General features: G+C 39.3%; 1 long non-coding RNA gene across 2 annotated transcripts in view; it reads left to right on the forward strand.

The window, feature by feature from the left end:
- Positions 1 to 19723, forward strand: part of LOC140128998 (uncharacterized) — a 32155-nt gene extending 12432 nt beyond the window's left edge. Inside the window, exons 2-4 of one of the 2 annotated variants that reach the window (XR_011855240.1) lie at positions 8028 to 8071; positions 17907 to 18028; positions 19647 to 19723. This is a non-coding gene — a long non-coding RNA (uncharacterized lncRNA). Of the gene's footprint in view, positions 1 to 8027; positions 8072 to 9096; positions 9279 to 17906; positions 18029 to 19646 lie in introns of those variants that run through there. The other variant, XR_011855239.1, reaches the window with a different exon arrangement.
- The last annotated feature ends 1093 nt before the right edge of the window (positions 19724 to 20816 follow it).

Raw genomic sequence — 20816 nt, forward strand, 5'->3', positions numbered from 1 at the left:
TATATGAAATGAAACCATGCAGATGCAGTGTAAGCATATCACAGACTTATTACTTAGATTATTATGAATTATTTTAAGTCACTGACACTTGGCCAAAGAGAACAAAAACTAAACTGCAAACATTTCCTGTTCAGTAGTTAAGACCTTGCTACTGAAAACTGCTTCTCGGGCGATTTCTGGGCCAATAATAGATATGTGGAAAGAGGATGTAAGCCGCTAACAATCAAAACATATTTTTATTGATTTTACATTACTTTTTCATAGTGGACCTAAAGTGTAACACAGCAAAATCTGTATAGAGCTTTTGTATCTTAAAGCTAAAAGAATACAGAATAAAAGTATCAGAATAGTGAAAGATATCTGTAGGTGGTAAAAGCCATCAAAGATCTCAGAAACAACAGAGACTTGGTCCTTAGACCAGTGGACAAAGGGGAGGGACTTGTCATTATGACACTTGCATATTATGACCCTCAATATCCTATCTTATACGGTTTATTACAAAAATATAAATGACAACCTGATTCCTGCATTACAGAAAAAATCGTCTAGGTAAAGCTTTGAAAAAGAAAACCATTACAAAAGAAGAAAATACATTTCTCTTCATACCTTTCCGAACCACACCTTATTTTTACTTTCTACCAAAGATCCATAAAAATGCTAAAACTCCACCTGAGAGACCAATCATCTCTGGAATAGAATCCTCCTTTAGTAATATCTTGCACTTTCTGGATCTACATCTACAGGACTACGTTGTGAAATTACTGAGTTATCTTAAAGATTCTGATCACCCCATCCAAGAATAAGAAACCATGGACCTACCAACGAATTTCTAATTTCTCACAATGGATGTTAGTGTCTTATATTCTAATGTCAATCATAAGAAAGGACTGTACCACACAATACCTGCACAATGACCCGGCACTTTCCAGGGACTTCAAGGACCTACTGGTTACACTTTCAACTATAGTCCTAGAGAACAACTTATTTTAGTCTGGGTCTACCATGTACCTACAACAACGCGGCACAGCGATGGGCCCATCCTACGCTAACCTCTTCATGGGGATTTTTAAATCTTAATTTATTTTATCCAAACATCCTTACCGACATTATATATATACATACCGCAGGTATATAGATTGTCTTAAAATTTGGAGACACAGAGATGCTATCTAAAAGGGAACCAATACACCACAGAACATAATCCTTCTCGGATTGCTTTTTTTGATCTCCAACTAGAGATACAAGAAGGATGCATTATCACCTCCATGTTCTTTAACCCCTTAAGGACGGAGGGTTTTTCGGCTAATTTCTCGCTCTCCAACTTCAAAAATCCATAACTTTTTCATTTTTACGTGTACAGACCTGTGTGAGGGCTTATTTTGTGCGTAACAAATTTTACTTTCCCGTAATGTTATTTATTTTAACATGCCGTGTACTGCGAAGCTGAAAAATAATTCCAAATGTGGAAAAATTGGAAAAAAAAACGCACGTGCGTCACGTTCTTGTGGGCTCAGTTTTTACGACTTTCACTCTTCGCTCCAAATAACACGCCTACTTTATTCTTTGGTTTGGTGCGATCGCGGTGATACCAAATTTATATAGGTTTTATTGTGTTTTAATACATTTTCAAAAATTAAACGAATGTGTACAAAAAAGAAAAAAAAATTTTTGCCATCTTCTGACGCTAATAACTTTTTCATACTTTGGCGCACGGAAATGTGTGAGGGGTCATTTTTTGCGAAACGAGGCGACGTTTTCATTGCTACCATTTTGAGGTCTGTGCGACATTTTGATCATTTTTTATTTCATTTTTTATGTTATGTAAAAAGGTGTAAAAGTCGCATTTCGGACATTTGGGCTCTATTTCCCACCTCGGAGGTCACCGCTGGCCATAACCGTTTTTATATTTTGATAGATCGGGCATTTTGGGACGCGGCGATACCTAATATGTCTGTGATTTTTACTGTTTGTTATGTTTTATATCCATTCTAGGGAAAGGGGGGTGATTTGAACTTTTAATATTTTATTAATTTTTTTTATTTTTTAAACTTTTTTTTTTCTTTTTTTTTTCACTATTTTTTAGACCATCTAGGGTACATTAACCCTAGATGATCAGATCGCTCCTACCATATACTGCAATACTACAGTATTGCAATATATGGCGTTTTTGCAGGTCTTACATTACAATGAGCCACTGGCTCATTGTAACGAACCTGCATAAACCATGTAGCCTCGTGTCAAGAGAAGACCCGAGGCTACCATGGTAACTGATCGCCGCCCCCCGATGACGTTCGGGGGCGTGGCGATCGAAAAAAAGATGGCGGCGCCCGCGCGCCGCCGTCTTTTAAACGCAGCCCGCGACTTTGCGGGCGGCGTTTAGAGGGTTAATAGCCGCGATCGGTGCAAGCACCGACCGCGGTTATTAGCGGTGGGGGTTTTGTGCAAAATGCAAAAACCCCCACCTCTGTATGAAGAGGACTCAGCCCGTGAGCCCTCTTCATACATCCCTTATACCTCTGCGCCGTAGAGCTACGGCGCAGAGCGTTAAGGGGTTAAGGATGTAGACACTAACAGTTGCCTGGACTATGGTAGCTCCTGCTTCCAGAAATGGAAGGACAACATTCCTTACAATCAATACCGGAGAATCCGAAAAAATTGTACACATACATCAACCTTCAAAACTCAAGCAGCTATACTTAAAGGGCACCTACCACCACAAATCTACCTATAAAGGTAATATAATAGTTACTGTAAAGGAGAACATGGGGGGGCACTGCACTTAGACGAACATTTGCAGGTTTCTGGCAAAAGACTGCGCTTTGCACAAAGAGAAAAGAATGTGTTGCAGGGGTCTCTGTCCGTATGAATGCTGAGGTGGTGCTCTAGCTTGGGTAAAGCAATAGTAGCGTCAAAACAAATGTTCGTAAGAAAAGAAAAAGCTGGCACTCACCCAATTAAAACTTCAAGGCTTTATTTCTTCAAGATAAAAGAGACATCGTTGCGGGAGGGAAGAAGTATGTACAGCAGGAGCCCACAAAAAAGGCGACGGTCCGTTTCGCGCTGTAACATCGCTTAATCCTGTTACAGCGCGAAACGGACCGTCGCCTTTTTTGTGGGCTCCTGCTGTACATACTTCTTCCCTCCCGCAACGATGTCTCTTTTATCTTGAAGAAATAAAGCCTTGAAGTTTTAATTGGGTGAGTGCCAGCTTTTTCTTTTCTTACGAACATTTATTACCTATAAAGGTAGATTGGGTGGTAGGTGGATCAATGGGACGTGAGGATAGCCCTTTTAAGGGCTAATCCTCGCGTCCCCGCACTTTTTTGGAAACTTTTATTACCCTAATATGTAAATTTTGTTATGCGGCTACTGGGACGTGGAGTAGCCGCATCTGAGGTTACACGAGGCAGCTACTCCACGCCCCGGTAGCCACTTTACCCCTCCTACTTACCCATCTTTGGCGCGCAGCTGCTCGTAGCTGCGCGCCCTCGTCTGACGATCCTGCTGTCTGCGCATGCGCAGAACAGCAGGCCCGCGCGGTCACTGCTCCGAAGCCGGGGCTGCACAGGCGCGGCCCTGCTGTTCTGCGCCTGCGCAGCCGGCAGGATCGTCTGCTCGTAGCTGCGCGCCGAAGATGGTGAGTAGGAGGGTAAAGTGGCTACCGGGGCATGGAGTAGCCGCCTCGTGTAACCTCAGAAGCGGCTACTCCATGCCCCAGTAGCCGCATAACAAAATTTACATATTAGGGTAATAAAAGTTTCCAAAAAAGTGCGGGGACGCGAGGATTAGCCCTTAAAGGGGCTATCCTCACGTCCCATTGATCCACCTACCACCCGATCTACCTTTATAGGTAGATTTGTGGTGGTAGGTTTCCTTTAAGAAGCGATTTCAAGAAAAAGGATATCTTGCACACATCCTTAAAAGAGTTTACAAGAGAAGCCAATTACTACCACAAAATGACTGTCTGAAGGCCAAGACTAACCAAAACCAGCAAGATCCACCACTAGGCTTTATTACACAGTACAATGATAAATATAAACAAATTAAAGCGATCATTAAAAAACACTAAGACATCTTAGAGGGAGACTACTTCTGGTTTCTGGTCACCACTGGATAAATGGAAAGTCCTAGACACTACACATCACCATACTTCAATGCAGTCCGGATAAAACTTAATAGGTAAGCCAACCTCTATGAGGCAGAGATTCAGTGTTTGTAAAGGAGTCCTTCTGTCCTACTCCACTTCATAAACATGGAGCCCTTTCTCGAGCACACTAATTAGGATGATAAGCTGTCTATGAATTATATATTTCTATGCAACACCCCAGTTTATTCATCTATGAACTATACATACATCTATTCCTTTATATACGCATGTCCTATCGATCTACAGATAAAGAAATAAATTAATAAATTAAAATAAATTATTTATTTTATCCCAGCATCTATTCTGTTTATGAATTATATTGATCGTTAATACATATATCTGTTATAAGGGCTTTTTGTTTAGACATCTCATTACAGCCATGGCTTACAAATCATGCTTTTTAGTCATTTTATTGATTATTATATTGACTATTATACTGAATTTTACTTTGTTTCTCTTTTATCATTAGTGGTATCAGTATGTTTACTCCTCACTATCATCATCATTACTTTTATTCATTGTTTTATGCTGATTTCTACATGTTATACCATTTATTTCTATGTATTGTTTTAGACCCAATGAAGCACTCGTATTAGAAGTGCGAAACACATTGTCAAATTTTATTCCACCTAAAGGACCAAATACTGCATAATTGTACCCTCGCCTCCCTTTTCTTGGAGTAACATCCTTTGGAATCTACCTCTTGGTCTTATGCACCATAAAACACCTGAGACGCAGACCCTGCGCCAAAAAGAGACGTGGCAGTGGTACAGATTTACAACAGAGTTGTGCCTGATTATCATCACAACCTCACAAGGTTATTACTTATCTATTCCCCTTATACCATGGATCATTCTAAAGATAATCTTGCGCTACGTAGCGCTATTTGAATCTGTTTATATTTTTCTCAGGTTTCACCGGTCACCTTCATTTTTCTGGAGTAGACAGATTGATACATTTTCCCCAATGTTTTTAATTTCTGCCTTCAAACATCTACAGGTGTGGCTCTGACTAACTCAGATGATCACCCTATCACAAGCTGCCAAAGGCATGACATCATCTGATGGGTTGTCCCAAATTGTTTAAAGTGATAAAGTAAGGTGATAGTAATCTCAGTGTATGTAAATTTTTGATTTAAGTAAAAAAAAGTTTCTGTCTCTCATTATTCTGGAATTTGGCAAATATAAATAATTTTGGTAATCTAACTGATCTAAAACAGGAAAGGTTTATTGTTACCGTATATACCGGCGTATAAGACGACTTTTGAAGACTGAAAAATCTTCAGTCTGGTCTGGGGTCGTCTTATACGCCGGTAATGTTTCTTCTCACCTTTCCCGCGATCCACCGAAGCTCCGCTGCTACGCTCCGGCCGCTGGTGACAGCTCCGTGGGTGCCGGCGTCGCAGAGAATATGACGTCGGCACGCGGCTGACGTCATATTCTGTGAGCCGCCAGCACTCGATGAGCTGTCACTGCCGTCCGGAGTGTAGCAGCGGAGCTTCGGTGGATCGCGGGAAAGGTGAGAAGCTGTTGTATTATTAATGTGCCAAGCAGGCTGGCTATATAGAGGGGGAGGAGGCAGGATGCAAACTGGGGGGCCGGCATTCCGCACAATTGGGGGGCCGCCAGGCTGTATAATAGCTGGCTGTATACTGGGGGTACAGGCTGGCAGTATACTAGGGGGGGGGCAGTTTGGCTATATACAGGGGGGCTGGCTGTATACTGGGGGTACAGGCTGGCAATATACAGGGGGAGCTGGCTGTTGGAAAAGGGGTAGTCTTGTACGGCGAATATATCTTAAACTCTATATTTTTAACAGGAAAATAGGGGGGTCGTCTTATACACCAGGTCGTCTTATACACCGGAATATACGGTAGTTGTGAGAAAAACAGCCATTTGTGTCTTTTTATATAGTGTATGTAAGCTTCTGGTTTGTGTGGGAGGAAATCGCTCAGCAGTTTTGACTACACACAACTGAATACATTGTTATAGAGCAGCCCTGGAGAACTTTTGTGTAGGTTGTTAGTAGCAACAGAACTTTGAAAAAATGGTTAATATTCCAAAATTGCAGTTGGTTTGAGAGCACCGAGGGTTATCCTCACACTGCTGTGCTGTGAGACCTATGTGATATACTTCTCCACATTACATTACACTGTTAGTGATCAGGTATTAAAGAACTACTAATAAATTAATCAATATCAAACAAATCAGATCAAACTGAATGATTATATAAAACATGTTATGGAAGACGTGAATGGAAACCTTGTAATAAACCACATAAGCCCTAAGTTCAGAAGTTCTAGCTCTTTCACTAAAGAGGCCATGTGCAGCAACCAGATCTGATCCCAGAGTCACGCAGTACAGGCATATTAAAACTCTGGGCAACCACCCAGGACTGCCTGTTGACTTTGGCTCTAAGCGTTCCAGATAATTAAAAATGAGTTTCCTTTGCGTCCCAGACCAAACTAATTATATGCCAAGCTTAAAGAATATCCTCAATCCTTTAGGTTCTTGGGTCATCAAATGTGCTCATTAGGCCAAAAATTCTTATCCATTTTTACCTTCATATTAGCTATCTTTACGCCTTCTACCAGGCAGTCTTCCAGAGCAGCTCCTACTTAAAAGGCTGTATTACGTCTCAGCCATCTGCCCTCTACTTGAGGACAAGTGCAACCATACCTCACAACATTCTGAAAATGTAAAGGGTCTACTTAAACACTGTTAATAGCTAGACAATGGAAAAAAACACAGCTGGAAAAATGTTCTTTTTACCATGCCTGTGGTTTTTTTTTCATTTTTTGATGTGGATGCAGGAAACCTCCAGCTAAATTGTTGCAAAAAATGCATTTTTGATTTTCTATGCAGTGACAAGATATATAAATTGTAAATCCAACCATAGCCACATTCCATTTCACTTTTTGAAAATGGAGTAGGCAATATCAAGGTGTAAAATGTCACATGATTTTTATACAAATAAACACTGTGCACTTATCTGGGGTAGGGAGCATCGCTCAGTTGCCGCTTGTGGCTTAGTACAAAACCGGGCAAGAACAGAGGTTGCAGAAAGCTTAGGGATTACTCATTTTCCCTTCCTGACACCCTATCTTTTTTATCCCCTTTTGGATTCAGGCTTATTTTGGCCTGTAGGGAGGCACAAAAGATGTTTCATTTTGCCACTCTATATCTTATCATTTATATATGTGTTTTAGCATCATTGCAAGAATGTTGTGATCTATCTATCTATCTATCTATCTATCTATCTATCTATCTCTCTATGGAAAAGGTTTTCGTCGCTACCCTTTTCAATAAAAATCACTCACGTTTGATTTGAACCTTGGAGTGTTGCCTGCCTTTTCCATTCGTTGACTACAAACCAGGATGCCCCAGTGACAATTGGAGTTTAAACATTTTTTGCTGTAATGGGACCAAGGATTATCAATAAAACTTCATTACAGACACCTTACAGTTGATTATTGTAGTCTGGGACTATAGTAAAGCATTCAGAGAGCTTCACCAGAGGTCAGAGGGGTCTGTCTGTAACTATGGTGTCCTTAAGTAGGGGACCGCCTGTAATAGGAAATGAATGGTAATATTTATTAGGAACTACATTCTATCTCTACATTGTAAGTATTAATTATACTCGAGTATAAGCCTAGTTTTTTCAGCACAAAAAAATGTGCTGAAAACCCAAATTCGGCTTATACTGGGGTAAAAAAAATATAGGTTGTACCAGGTTTTTGTGGTAAAATTAGGGGCCTCGGCTTATACTTGGGTCGGCTTATACTCGGGTATATACGGTAATACTAATGCTACTGAGAAAACAAGTCTCCCCTTTTCAGATTTATTCTTGAATCACCTTATTATCACTGCTTCCTTTTCAGGGACCTAAACAATGGAGGGCTATAAGAGGTCATCAACCACAAAAGTAAGCAGTAAAAATAGCTTAGAAATTCTGTACTGTAGGTAAAGCATACAACAACAAAAAGGGATCAGTAACCACAAGGGAAATTGCATTGACAAAAATAAATACGTATAATGCATTAACAATCTACATTATTTAAGAAGATGAGGGCAAGGTAAGGGAATTGGAAACTAAACCTATGAAAACTCTGCATAGTCGGTTGGAGGTCATGAATGACATATGCAAATGTGTGTGCCTACTAAAGTAAATGAGTAAAGGGTTAAAAATGCATTAAGAGCAACAACTTCTTGTTACTTGCTTGTTTTCTGTCACCATCCCTAATCTATGTAAAGGCTGTTGGTAGTAGGGGTGGATTAAGACTGGCATTGGCCCTGTGCTGTATGACTATTATAGCCACTACAAGGCTGGAATCACTTTCTACATATGGTACTAGAATTAAGCTCCCCGGGGAATGGAAGATGTGTCCCTTCTGCCTGCTTTCAATCTGCGGTTTTAGGACCTTTAGAGGACCTTCACATGTTTTTAGAATATGTGTTTTGAGATCAGGACCAGATGTACGAGGATTTCATAAGTGAAGTTAAGATTTGCATATTACATAAGGTGTCCATGCTGGGCACAAATACTTGACAAAGAGGTTCTGCAGCAGCTGGCATGTGTATTCTAATTAAAAATGTATTGCTATTAAACATCAGGAAGATAATACATATCTATGCTGCTGCTTCTTTAGCTCAGTGTTAATAATTAGATATCAGGAGAGATTCTTTACAGTAAAGGTGGTGATGGTAATATTGATGAATGTCTATGCTGTCTTTTAAGAAGTGCTGTTCACATTTTCTCTGATGAAAGTTCATTTCATTGTATATGTTACCTGGTGGCTTATTCTGTGACCTGTTCATATAGAGATTCATGTGACCTCCACAGCTATCCTTCTACGTCAGTGCCGAAACAATAATCCAGACAGTAGTTGGGTATATGATGTTATAGATTCTCACTCACATGTAACCTGTGTGTTTATATTTTTGGGATAGGTGGCAAAAATCTGTGATTGGGCATCAACGATGGTAATTCGTGAAACTGTATGTCAACGCTGCGGCAATAAATGCTGACAGGATTGGCACTCACCAAGAAAATTTCTAGACCTATGAGCACCAACATACATAAAAAATACTCATGTAAATGCTTGAGGGAGTTTTTATGAATTCCATCAAGGCTTTTACGTTTAGCTCTCTACACAATTCAGTGTGCAACCCCCTATCTGCTGGACCAATAAGACTTATTTATTACATCTCTGAGCATAGTCTTATACAGGCGGTCCCCTACTTAAGGACACCCGACTTACAGACAACCCATAGTTACAGACGGACCCCTCTGGTCACTGTGACCTCTGGTGAAGCTCTCTGGATGCTTTACTATAGTCCCAGACTGCAATAATCAGCTGGGGACTGGGGACTGCCTGTAATGTATTTGAATGTATAAAAAAGCCTTAAAACAACATAAAGATTCATCCTGTACAATTGATATGATTAAATGATTGCAGCTAAACAGTGAAAATTACAGAATTGAAATAGTTGACACCAGGGTTAAAAAAAATATGAGGATGATACATTGCCAGCTATACCATAAAGTTAATAGAACTGTGGCTGCAGACATGAATACAGACATGAATACAAGCAGAAGCTGTAGACATACATCGCGCTGGCCTATGTATACAAATAGAAGCTGACAATGTTGGGATGGAGCCGTTGTAAAACAGAAGTGGGGAGAAAGGTAAGTATAATTTTTTTTTTATTTTTCACCTCTTAGTACATTATGACAGACATGTACATCATAATGCTATTCAGGGTGTATGATGAAAGCCCATAGGCTGAGGCCAAAAGCGAGTAGGCGCCGACATTTTTGGTAGGATCATCACTCCCCATGACATCATTAAGTAGCAATGATCCATTCCAAAGAAAGCCAGGAGTTTTATATATACAGTGCCTTGCGAAAGTATTAGGCCCCCTTGAACTTTTCTACCTTTTCCCACATTGCAGGCTTCAAACAGAAAGATATAAATTGTAATTTGGTGAAAAAGAGACAACAAGTGGGACACAATTGTAAAAAATAAACTGAAAAGTGGGGTGTGCAATATTATTTGACCCCTTTACTTTCAGTGCAGCAAACTCTCTCTGAATTATCCAATGTTGTCCTAACTGACAGATGATGATAAATATAATCCACCTGCATGTAATCAAGTCTCCGTATAAATACACCTGCTCTCTGATAGTTTCATGATTCTGCATCATGAAGACCAAGGATCACACACGGCAGGTCCTTGATACTGTTGTGTGTGATGTTGTGTTGTGTTCTGCTAATATGTTTACTGTTAATGTGTTTTGCATGTTCTGCCCAGCAACAGTGATGTACTGAGGAGGAGGAGCAGTCTGAGTTAGGGCAGTTGTTACAGACAGAGCAAGGAGAAGCATGGAATAAAGTTGTCTCTGAGTCTGCAGTCCAGTGATCCAGTGTCGGTTCCTTCTGCATCATACGGGTTCCTACCACGACATTACATTGTGGAGAAGTTTAAAGTCAAATTTGAATACAAAAAGATTTCACAAACTTTAAAAATCCCAAGGAGCACTGTGCAAGCGGTCATATTGCAATGGGAGGAGTATCAGATCACTGAAAATCTACTATGACCCGACGGTCTCTCTAAACTTTCATCTTAAACAAGGAGAAGATTGATCAGAGATGCAGCCAATGATCACTCTGGATCACTCTGAACTGCAGAGATCTACAGCTGAGGTGGGAGAGTCTGTCCATAAATGAAAAATAAGTCATACACTGCACAAATCTGGCCTTTATGGTAGGGTGGCAAGAAGAAAGCCAATTTTCAAAGATATTAAAAAAACTTGTTTAAAGTTTTCCACAAGCAGCCTGGGAGACACTAAATGTGTAAGAAGGTGCAATGGTCAGATGAAGCAAAAATTTTGGCAACAATGCCAAACAATATGTTTGGCGTAAGAACAACATAGCTCTTCACCCTGAACACCCCATCCCTACTGTCAAACATGGTGGTGGTGGCATCATGGTTTGGCCTTTTCTTCAGCAGAGACAGCCAAATACAGGACTATTCTGGAAGAAATCCTGTTGGAGTCTGCAAAATGTTGTTATGGGATTAGAATGGCCAAGTCAAAGTCCAAACCTGAATCCAATTGAGAATCTGTGGAAAGAGCTGAAAACTGCTGTACACATACAACCTCACTGAGTTCGAGCTGTTTTCCAAGGAACAATGGTCAAGAATTTCAGTCTCTCGATGTGTAAACTGATATTCTAAGCGGCTTGCAGCTGTAATCCCAGCAAAAGGTTGCACTACAAAGTATTAAACTAAGGGGGGCTTATAATATTGCATGCCCTACTTTTCTGTTTATTAGTTTGTTTTTTTTAAAGTTTAAAATATCCAATAAATTCCACTTCACAATTGTGTCCCACTTGTTGTTGATTCATCACCAAAAATTACAATTTCATATCTTTATGTTATGTTTGCAATCTATATGGTAGGAGTGATCAGAACCTACCCTAGGGGGGCTTAATAAAGTAAAAAAAAACAAAAAAAGTTTGAAGAAAACTATGGAACAGAAGTATGGAACAGTTATCGGAATCACAATGGAACCAATATAAATATGGTATCTCTGCGATCGCACCAACCTAAAGAATACAAGAGAGCTATCATTTAGAGCACACAATGAAAGGTGTAAAATCGGTGGCCCAAGAACATGGCATAAATACCTTTAAATTTTTTCAGAATTTATTTCTTGCTTTCCAGTACATGACAAGGAACATGAAATACTGTACCATAAAGTACAGTTTGTTATACAAAACATACTCTTATAAAGCTCAGTACTAGAGGAAAAAATTATGGATTTTTAAAGCTGGGGAGTGCAAAATGTAAATGCAAAAAACAAATATGGCCTTGTCTTTAAACTATTAAAAGCTCCGCACCCATCCTCCCCCAGGCAGTGGCTATTTACCTACTGATCCTCACATCATCACATGTGATGTATTCTTCCAGGATTTAAGGAATTTTAGGAAAAGCTGAATTGTACTTCATCTACTTGAATTTCCTCACCTCTAATAACTGTTCTTAACCGGTTAAGGACCGAGCCCTTTCCTGTTTTTTCATGTCCATTTTTCACCTCCCACCTTCAAAAATCTATAACTTTTTTATTTTTACACTTAAAGAGCTCTGTGATGGCTTGTTTTCTGCGTAACAAATTGCACTTCATAGTGATGGTATTAAATACTCCATGCCATGTACTCGGAAGCGGGGAAAAAATTCCAAATGTAGTGAAAATGGTGAAAAACGCATTTGCGCCATTTTCTTGTGGGCTTGGACATTACGTCTTTCACTAAGCACCCCAAATGACATGTCTACTTTATTCTTTGGGTCGGTATGATTAAGGGGATACCAAATTTGTATAGGTTTTATAATGTTTTCATACGTTTACAAAAATTAAAACCTCCTGTACAAAAATTAATGGCGCTAATAATTTTTTTATACTTTGGTGTATGGAGCTGTGGGTGGTATTATTTTTTGCGAAATTTGATAATATTTTCAATGATATCATTTTTAGGACAGTAAGACCTTTTGATCACTTTTTATAGATTTTTTTATACTTTTCAAAATGGCAAAAAAGTGCCATTTTCGACTTTGGACGCTATTTTCCGTTACAGGGTTATAAGCATTGAAAAAAAGGTTATCATATTTTGATAGATAGGGCATTTTCGGACGCATCAATACCTAATGTGTTTATGATTTTTACTGTTTATTTATATTTATGTCAGTTCTAGGGAAAGGGGGGTGATTTGAAATTTTAGGTTTTTTTATTATAATTTTTTTTCTTTTACTTTTTTTTATTTATTTTTTTACTATTTTTTAGACTCCCTAGGGTATTTTAACCCTAGGTTGTCTGATCGATCCTATCATATACTGCCATTCTACAGTATGGCAGTATATGGGGATTTTCCTCCTCATTCATTACAATGTGCTATCAGCACATTGTAATTAAGGGGTTAAAACGAAATAGCCTCGGGTCTTTGGAACACCCGAGGCTACCATGGAGCCAGATCTCCGCTCCCCGATGATGTCACAGGGAGCGGCGATCCCAGGTAAGATGGCGGCGCCCATGCGCCGCTATCTTTTTGAGGCTGCCGCAGCTTTGCCGTCAGCAATTGCTGTGATAACACCTGCGATCGGTGCTAGCACCGATCGCGGGTGTTAACGGTAAGCCTTTGCTGCAATATGCAGCAAAGACTTACCTGCTATGGAGAGGGCTCAGCCCGTGAGCCCTCTCCATGCAGCGCGACCCGACCACCGCCGTGAACACACGGCGGGCGGTCGCGAACTGGTTAAACTACTACTCAAGTTCAAAAATGATCCTGTACATGAAAAGTGTAGGGATTTTTTATGGTAAGCAAAAGAAATGCTAAAAATTGGTGCATTTATATCAGGATCTTTGACCTCTTAAATGTAATAAAAGGGGCTGCTCTTGAAAATAGAGTATTGAGTCAGACAGACACATTATCTGACCTAAAACAATCTTTACTGAAGATGAGGCAACAGCTTGATGGTTACTTATGCAAAATATTATTTTTCAGAACACACAGTAACTTAGAAGAATTTCACTCTAACAGGCAGTTAATTACTTTTAGTCACCCTCATAGGCCTGTAGAGAGGTTAGGCCTTCAGGTACCTTACTAATCAATCACTGCTAGACTGGTGCATAATCTCTTTGTTACTTATCAGCATACTCCAAGAAATTCCATATCCTTGTAACCTCGGTCCTTGAAAGAACAACATATAGTACATCCATCATTTTCATCTATGCTTCAATACAATGTGGAAACTACACAATTTATAGAGTATCAGCAAACGATGTGCATGTTTATTCAAATTTATGTGCTTCACCTAAATAACAATTGTTACACTATCACATTTAAATAGCTGACATTTATATACACAAACACACTTCAGGAAAGTAAAATAGGCAAAATTATTAAGAAAACTAGTCCTACACTTGCAATTATATACAATTTTCATTGGGAGAAACACCTAAAATTTGTATTTATTGTAACAGTACATGATACAGTCACTTAATAATAATTTTGTAAAGAACTATTGGCAAAATTTGGTGCGACCAGCCACATAATAACTGCGGCTACCCGCATCTCAGTCACTCCATGGTCGCCCTGTGTAGTAAAAGGAAAAATAAACATGAAGCAAACATACCTTGAGACTGCTGTAGCTACACTGATGCAGAATCATGTCTTGTTTAATCCCTGGGCTGAGTGGTTTTGCTGAAAAAACTATTATAACGTTCAGGACCTTGGGAAAGCTGGATTGCTTCAGCCTGCCATTGACAAACACATTACATGGAGCTTTCTGAACAGTTCAGAAATGACTCATACACAGAAACTAAGGGATGGTGCAGTGATTTATTAATTCTGCATCAGTGATAACACAGTGATTGCATCATTCTCTGGTGCAGTGCATAACTAATATGAGAAGAGAAGCGCTGAGGTAGGCACAGAAGCAACAGAGCTTCATTATCATAATTTTATAATAGTTTTTTTTTAGCAAAACCAGTCAGCACAGGGATTAACGAAGATATGTTCCTGCATAATGGTAGATTTTCTAAAAATCCTAAAAGTCACATCTTCTGGCCACTGTATTGGGGACTTCATGAGAGTTGAAAGATGATCAGGGACACCATAGCTTTACTGAAGCGCACTCAGTATATATTCCAGTAAAAGGACTTATCTCTAAACTAAACTCGTGACCATGTGTTATACATCAGCAGTCACAGTCCTTCCCTTTGTAGGCATCTGTAGAGTAAGATCACCAAAATCCCTATAATATGTGAATCACGTCAGTGAAAATTGTTGGAACAGTCAAGGAACTTTCATGACGCATTGCAGACTATGTTATCAAGTGAATAGAAGTTTCTAGCGTGTATACAGACCTCACACCTACAGCAACCGTGCTGGGAAGAACATTCTCTAATTACCGAGATCATTTCTCTCTCTCGATGTCTGTTGTGGCTGCAAGACGAAAGTATTTGCATCAGCATTGCCACTATGTTGGTCACAGCATTGTTCTCAACGTACTTCCTTGTCCTAAAATCAAAAATATCGATATGACAAGGACTTTTGAGCAGCAATGTTCCCGGATGAAAATTAATTAAAAGGAACAGTCCTTCATATTGTGCTTATCTTTTCCTAACACTTCCCGCGCAGGTTATTGGTTTGTGAAACCATGAGCTTCATTTTTTTTAATGCTATTGAAACATTTGATGTAGCATGCATAAATCTTATATATATATATATAGAATATCAAAATTAGAGGACAATGTATAATCTCTGGATTTTTTCAGTAATAAAAAACATTTCTATTGATCATCATTTGGTCATGCAACTAGGTCAGTGGTTTACAAAATTACCAAAGTACACTCACCGGCCACTTTATTAGGTACACCTGTCCAACTGCTTGTTAACACTTAATTTCTAATCAGCCAATCACATGGCGGCAACTCAGTGCATTTAGGCATGTAGACATGGTCAAGACAATCTCCTGCAGTTCAAACCGAGCATCAGTATGGGGAAGAAAGGTGATTTGAGTGCCTTTGAACGTGGCATGGTTGTTGGTGCCAGAAGGGCTGGTCTGAGTATTGGATTCATGGATTTTCATGCACAACCAACTCTAGGGTTTACAGAGAATGGTCCGAAAAAGAAAAAACATCCAGTGAGCGGCAGTTCTATGGGCGGAAATGCCTTGTTGATGCCAGAGGTCAGAAGAGATTGGGCAGACTGGTTCGAGCTGATAGAAAGGCAACAGTGACTCAAATCGCCACCCGTTACAACCAAGGTAGGCAGATCTCTGAACGCACAGTACGTCGAACTTTGAGGCAGATGGGCTACAGCAGCAGAAGACCACACCGGGTGCCACTCCTTTCAGCTGAGAACAGGAAATTGAGGCTACAATTTGCACATCGAAAATGGACAGTAGAAGATTGGAAAAACGTTGCCTGGTCTGATGAGTCTCAATTTCTGCTGCGACATTCGGATGGTAGGGTCAGAATTTGGCATCAACAACATGAAAGCATGGATTCATCCTGCCTTGTATCAACGGTTCAGGCTGGTGGTGGTGGTGTCATGGTGTGGGGAATATTTTCTTGGCACTCTTTGGGCCCCTTGGTACCAATTGACTATCATTGCAACGCCACAGCCTACCTGAGTATTGTTGCTGACCATGTCCATCCCTTTATGACCACAATGTACCCAACATCTGATTGCTACTTTCAGCAGGATAATGCACCATGTCATAAAGCTGGAATCATCTCAGACTGGTTTCTTAAACATGACAATGAGTTCACTGTACTCAAATGGCCTCCACAGTCACCAGATCTCAATCCAATAGAGCATCTTTGGGATGTGGTGGAATGGGAGATTCGCATCATGGATGTGTAGCCGACAAATCTGCGGCAACTGTGTGATGCCATCATACGGACCAAAATCTCTGAGAAACGCTTCCAGCACCTTGTTGAATCTATGCCAAGAAGAATTGAGGCAGTTCTGAAGGCAAAAGGGTGTCCAACCCGTTACTAGCATGGTATACCTAATAAAGTGGCCGGTGAGTGTATGTCAACATAATAGAACAGCAATGACTGTAGCACAGAGAAATACTATAACTACATTTTCTGAAGGATACATCAGTCACCAATTGGTAGGAAGTGCACAGGCCTTTGCTTTGAATGACTTCAGAACATCTGTGGCCACAGCATCACTAGTCTCTCACACTGCTTTGTGTGATTTTGGTTCACTCTTCTTCCAGTCTCTTCCACAGTTCTGTGACTGGTGTGGGTTTCTTTTCCATAACTTTGGCATTAAGGATTTTAATGTGGGTTTATATCAGGACTCTGGGCCATTTCATTGTTTCAGTGTTTTCTGTTTCAAAGAATTGCTTTACATAACCCAAACCATGACATGCCCTCCACCATTTTTCACTGACTTCTTTAAAGGAAACCTTCCACAAGGAATCTACAATCATTCAGAGCAGAAGAGAATAAAAGAACACTGAAGAATCTAAAATTTAAAGTGGCTTTCCAGAGCCCTAAACTAGTTATAACCTATTTACAGAACAAGTTCTTAAAGGTTAATTAAGCTGCAGGCAGTAGTAGTGGATTGTAATATAGAAGTTTGTGAAACAACCAAGTCACAAGGCTTCTAGGAAGCCCATGGTAACCCAAACCATCTCCAGCAATGAAATCCTCATACATGTAAAAGGGGTTACAAAACACAAGTTCAAGAGTCCAGAATCACTGAAGGTCCTCCATAGGCCTTCAAACTGTAGAACTACATGTGGACAGAAGGGTCCCCCATCCTTTCTCAAGAAAATTGGTTCTGGTACCATTTGTAGGCAGTAAATATCTGTTAATCCACCCTTATGTGTAACATTCCTTCTCCTGCCAATTAGCTGTTAAAAATGGTTTGGAGGTGAAAGTTTCTACCATTGTATATAATACCTAAACGGATGGGATGTTGATTAACAACTTATGACTTAACCTATGGAAAGATAATTTATAGTAAAGGGGGCCATAAAATCCCTTTAAGAAATGCTAGATATCCTTTTAGTAGGGAATACTTGTTAACAAGATGTAAGAATTAATATTAACATAAAATGAGTTCCAAAATAATCTTAGTATAAATAGCATTGTGTAGATCAAAGGTTTTCCAAACTAACCTTTCTGTGATCTATAATTTTAAAGAAAATTTTATTTTGAATTATTTTTTCATTCTACAGTCAAGCATTTTGTCAAGGAGGTTCATAGTGTTGGTGTGCAGCTTGGAAAGAAAATATGCATGCCTTTGGTGCACCTGGAGTGAATTTTCTCTAAAATAACACTTGGCCGGGAAACAGGAAAGGTATGTCTGGAAAGTGCCCTACATAATGCCATTTTTTGGGGAGGATGATTTAGAAACATGTAGACTCCTTTTAGCATTGCAATTCACCTGTTCTGAACCCATAAGTGAAGATCTTCAAGATCAACTTGAATTTGATTCGATAGATTGTAAGCTCTTGTGAACTGGGTCCCCATTACTATTGTTTCAACAAATTGCTATTTTATAACTCTGTAATGTATATATGTACATGATGGCTCAGCATAAATAAAAGATTACTTTTATTATTAGTATTTTTTATTAATTATATTTTTTTGTTACTATTTTAAAGGGGAATCGTAAAATAAGATGCCATCCAAATAGACTGAAATAATAAAAGTCTTCACTAAATTGTTGCTTTTAAATTCCACCGTACTATTTTTAAGTTAGAATTCTTACCACTTACATTGGTCGGTAAAGACTTGCCTTGTGTACAACATTGAAAACCCATATACTGTAATAATTAAAGAATTGTACCTAATGTTGTGCTAATAGTCCAATAAACAGCACACTAAAAAAAAATATATACACCCATATAGAGTGGTAAAGACCAGGTTCAAGTAGGAGTAGAGGAGGACCTACCAAGATAGAGTTGAAGGGGTTTATAAGCTAGACCAGGGAGTGTAGGATTAACTGGTTTAGGATAAGGGGTGCTGGAGGATAGTAGGAGAGTGAAGGGAAGTGTAGTGTGGAATGTTGGACTTGTGTTGGAGCCATTCGAATTCCAAGCCAGACCAGGGAACATCTTGCCTGCCTGCTGGTTAGCTTTATACACACCATTATGGAGTTTTATAGACACAATTCTCCACTTGCAAGCATTGTTTGTTATTTAAAGAAAAAATAAAGAGTAGAAGGTCAAACGTTTTGGGTTGTGGTAGTTTGCTCGCGAACCATTTCTTTGATGCCCTTTTAAAGTACCTAAATAATCTATAGCTTTAAAATAACTGTACACATATCAATACTGTGCATTTATAATTGTGTCATACGTTAACCTGCTCATTAAACCCTAATAGTTCTGCTATTCATTCTATGCACTAACATCATAGTCTTATTAGCCACTGTAGAAACCATACTGAGATCTCCACATGTTGTTCATTTATGGAACTACATAGCCAGGTTAAAGATTGGAAACTCATGACTCAGTTGAAACTAATAAGCCAGTTAAAATGGGCATTGCTATAATTTGAGATGGAGAAGTCACTTTGTAAGGAGCCATCACTATCTCATGCCCTATGAATTTGCCCCTCCGGGCATTGGACAATCATGATCCATTACCTTGCTCTCACGTTAACTCTGTTTGCTGTTCCCACAACAAATCCACAGCTCCAGGCTTACAGCTGCTGTTATGTGATGCAAGTCGGCGAAAGATCCAGTTACATTTCTAGAAATTGTGTTCATTTAACTATGCCCTATGTCAAAGCAAATCTAAATATCTCCTGCCTACATGTCACCTATGAAAGTGAACGACATTTCATAACCATTTACACTATAAATGAGCTGAAATAGTTAAAACTGAAAACTATAATTAGTTTCTGAAATAAAGCATAACATCTTTCTGCGGTAATAGTAAAGTTGTGTCAACAATGCTGCTTTTTCCCACCAGAAACAAAAGCAGAGGAAATGCAAGGCTGAGGCTCCATTCACATGACCGTATAGGGGTCTGACTGCACATGTTGTGGATACATCAGAGCCCCTATAGAGGTCTGTTACACCTGGTCACAATCGGAGTATGAAGTGGTAGGTTGGAGCTGTCTAATGTGGCGCACACACACGTTCAGATGGATACATCATATATGGTGAAGCAAAACATTTATTGGTTATCTAAGAACACAACGCGTTTCGGAGTATCGAGTTCTCAAGTGAAGTAAGACTGAAATTAGAGTTTTACATACAGACAAAATTGGCATAAAACAGGGTTTGGATAAAACACATAAGTTTCACACAAAGTTGATATAAAAGGGGGCTAAGGTATGTAATTATATAACTGTATGGTATAAAAGGTACAATAGCAATGTAAAGAAGGAGTTGGAGATAGTAGAGAGGAAGGTTTTTTATACTCAAAGTTCAGAAGTTAAGGGGAACAATATACTTGCAAGATTGAGTTGTAGAGAATAGATCTGAGAGAATAGCTCAGTCTGTGTAGAAGGTGGTAAGGCAATGAGTAGTATATAAATGCGTGAACAAGCAGTTAATATTGAAAAAAAAAAATTGATATTAAATTGTAGGTTACCTTAGATATATAAAATGGTAAGTTCTGTAGAAATAGAAAAAAAAATATGGAAAGATGAAGGTTGTTGGGTAGGAGATTTTGGGAGGGTAGAAGTTAAAATTGTGGTATATACATAAATAAATAAATAAATAGCTCACAGAATTAAAAAATATATAATTAATAGAGTAGCCTCTTTGCTTCTCTTACCAAATATCTTCGGCTTGCAGCTATGAGGAGCTGTGCGCCCTCGCTTCGGAGCAATGACCATGCAGCCATGGGACTGCAGTCCTGCGTATGCGCACGCCGGCCGAAGATATTTGGTAGGAGGATCAAAGAGGCTACTGGGATGTGGAATAGCCGCGCTGTGTAGCCTCAACTCTGGCCACTTATTTTAGGGAAATAAAAGTTATAAAAAGATTGTGGGGATGTGAGGATTAGCCCTTAAAAGGGCTATCCTCACGTACAATAGAAGCACCTTCCACCCGATCTACCTTAATAGGTAGATCCGTGGTGGTAGGTATCCTTTAATGAGTAATGATCATTTTGTTTCCAATGCTAATAAGA

This window comes from Engystomops pustulosus, chromosome 4, assembly GCF_040894005.1.
Source record: "Engystomops pustulosus chromosome 4, aEngPut4.maternal, whole genome shotgun sequence".
Taxonomy (NCBI): Eukaryota; Metazoa; Chordata; class Amphibia; order Anura; family Leptodactylidae; genus Engystomops; species Engystomops pustulosus.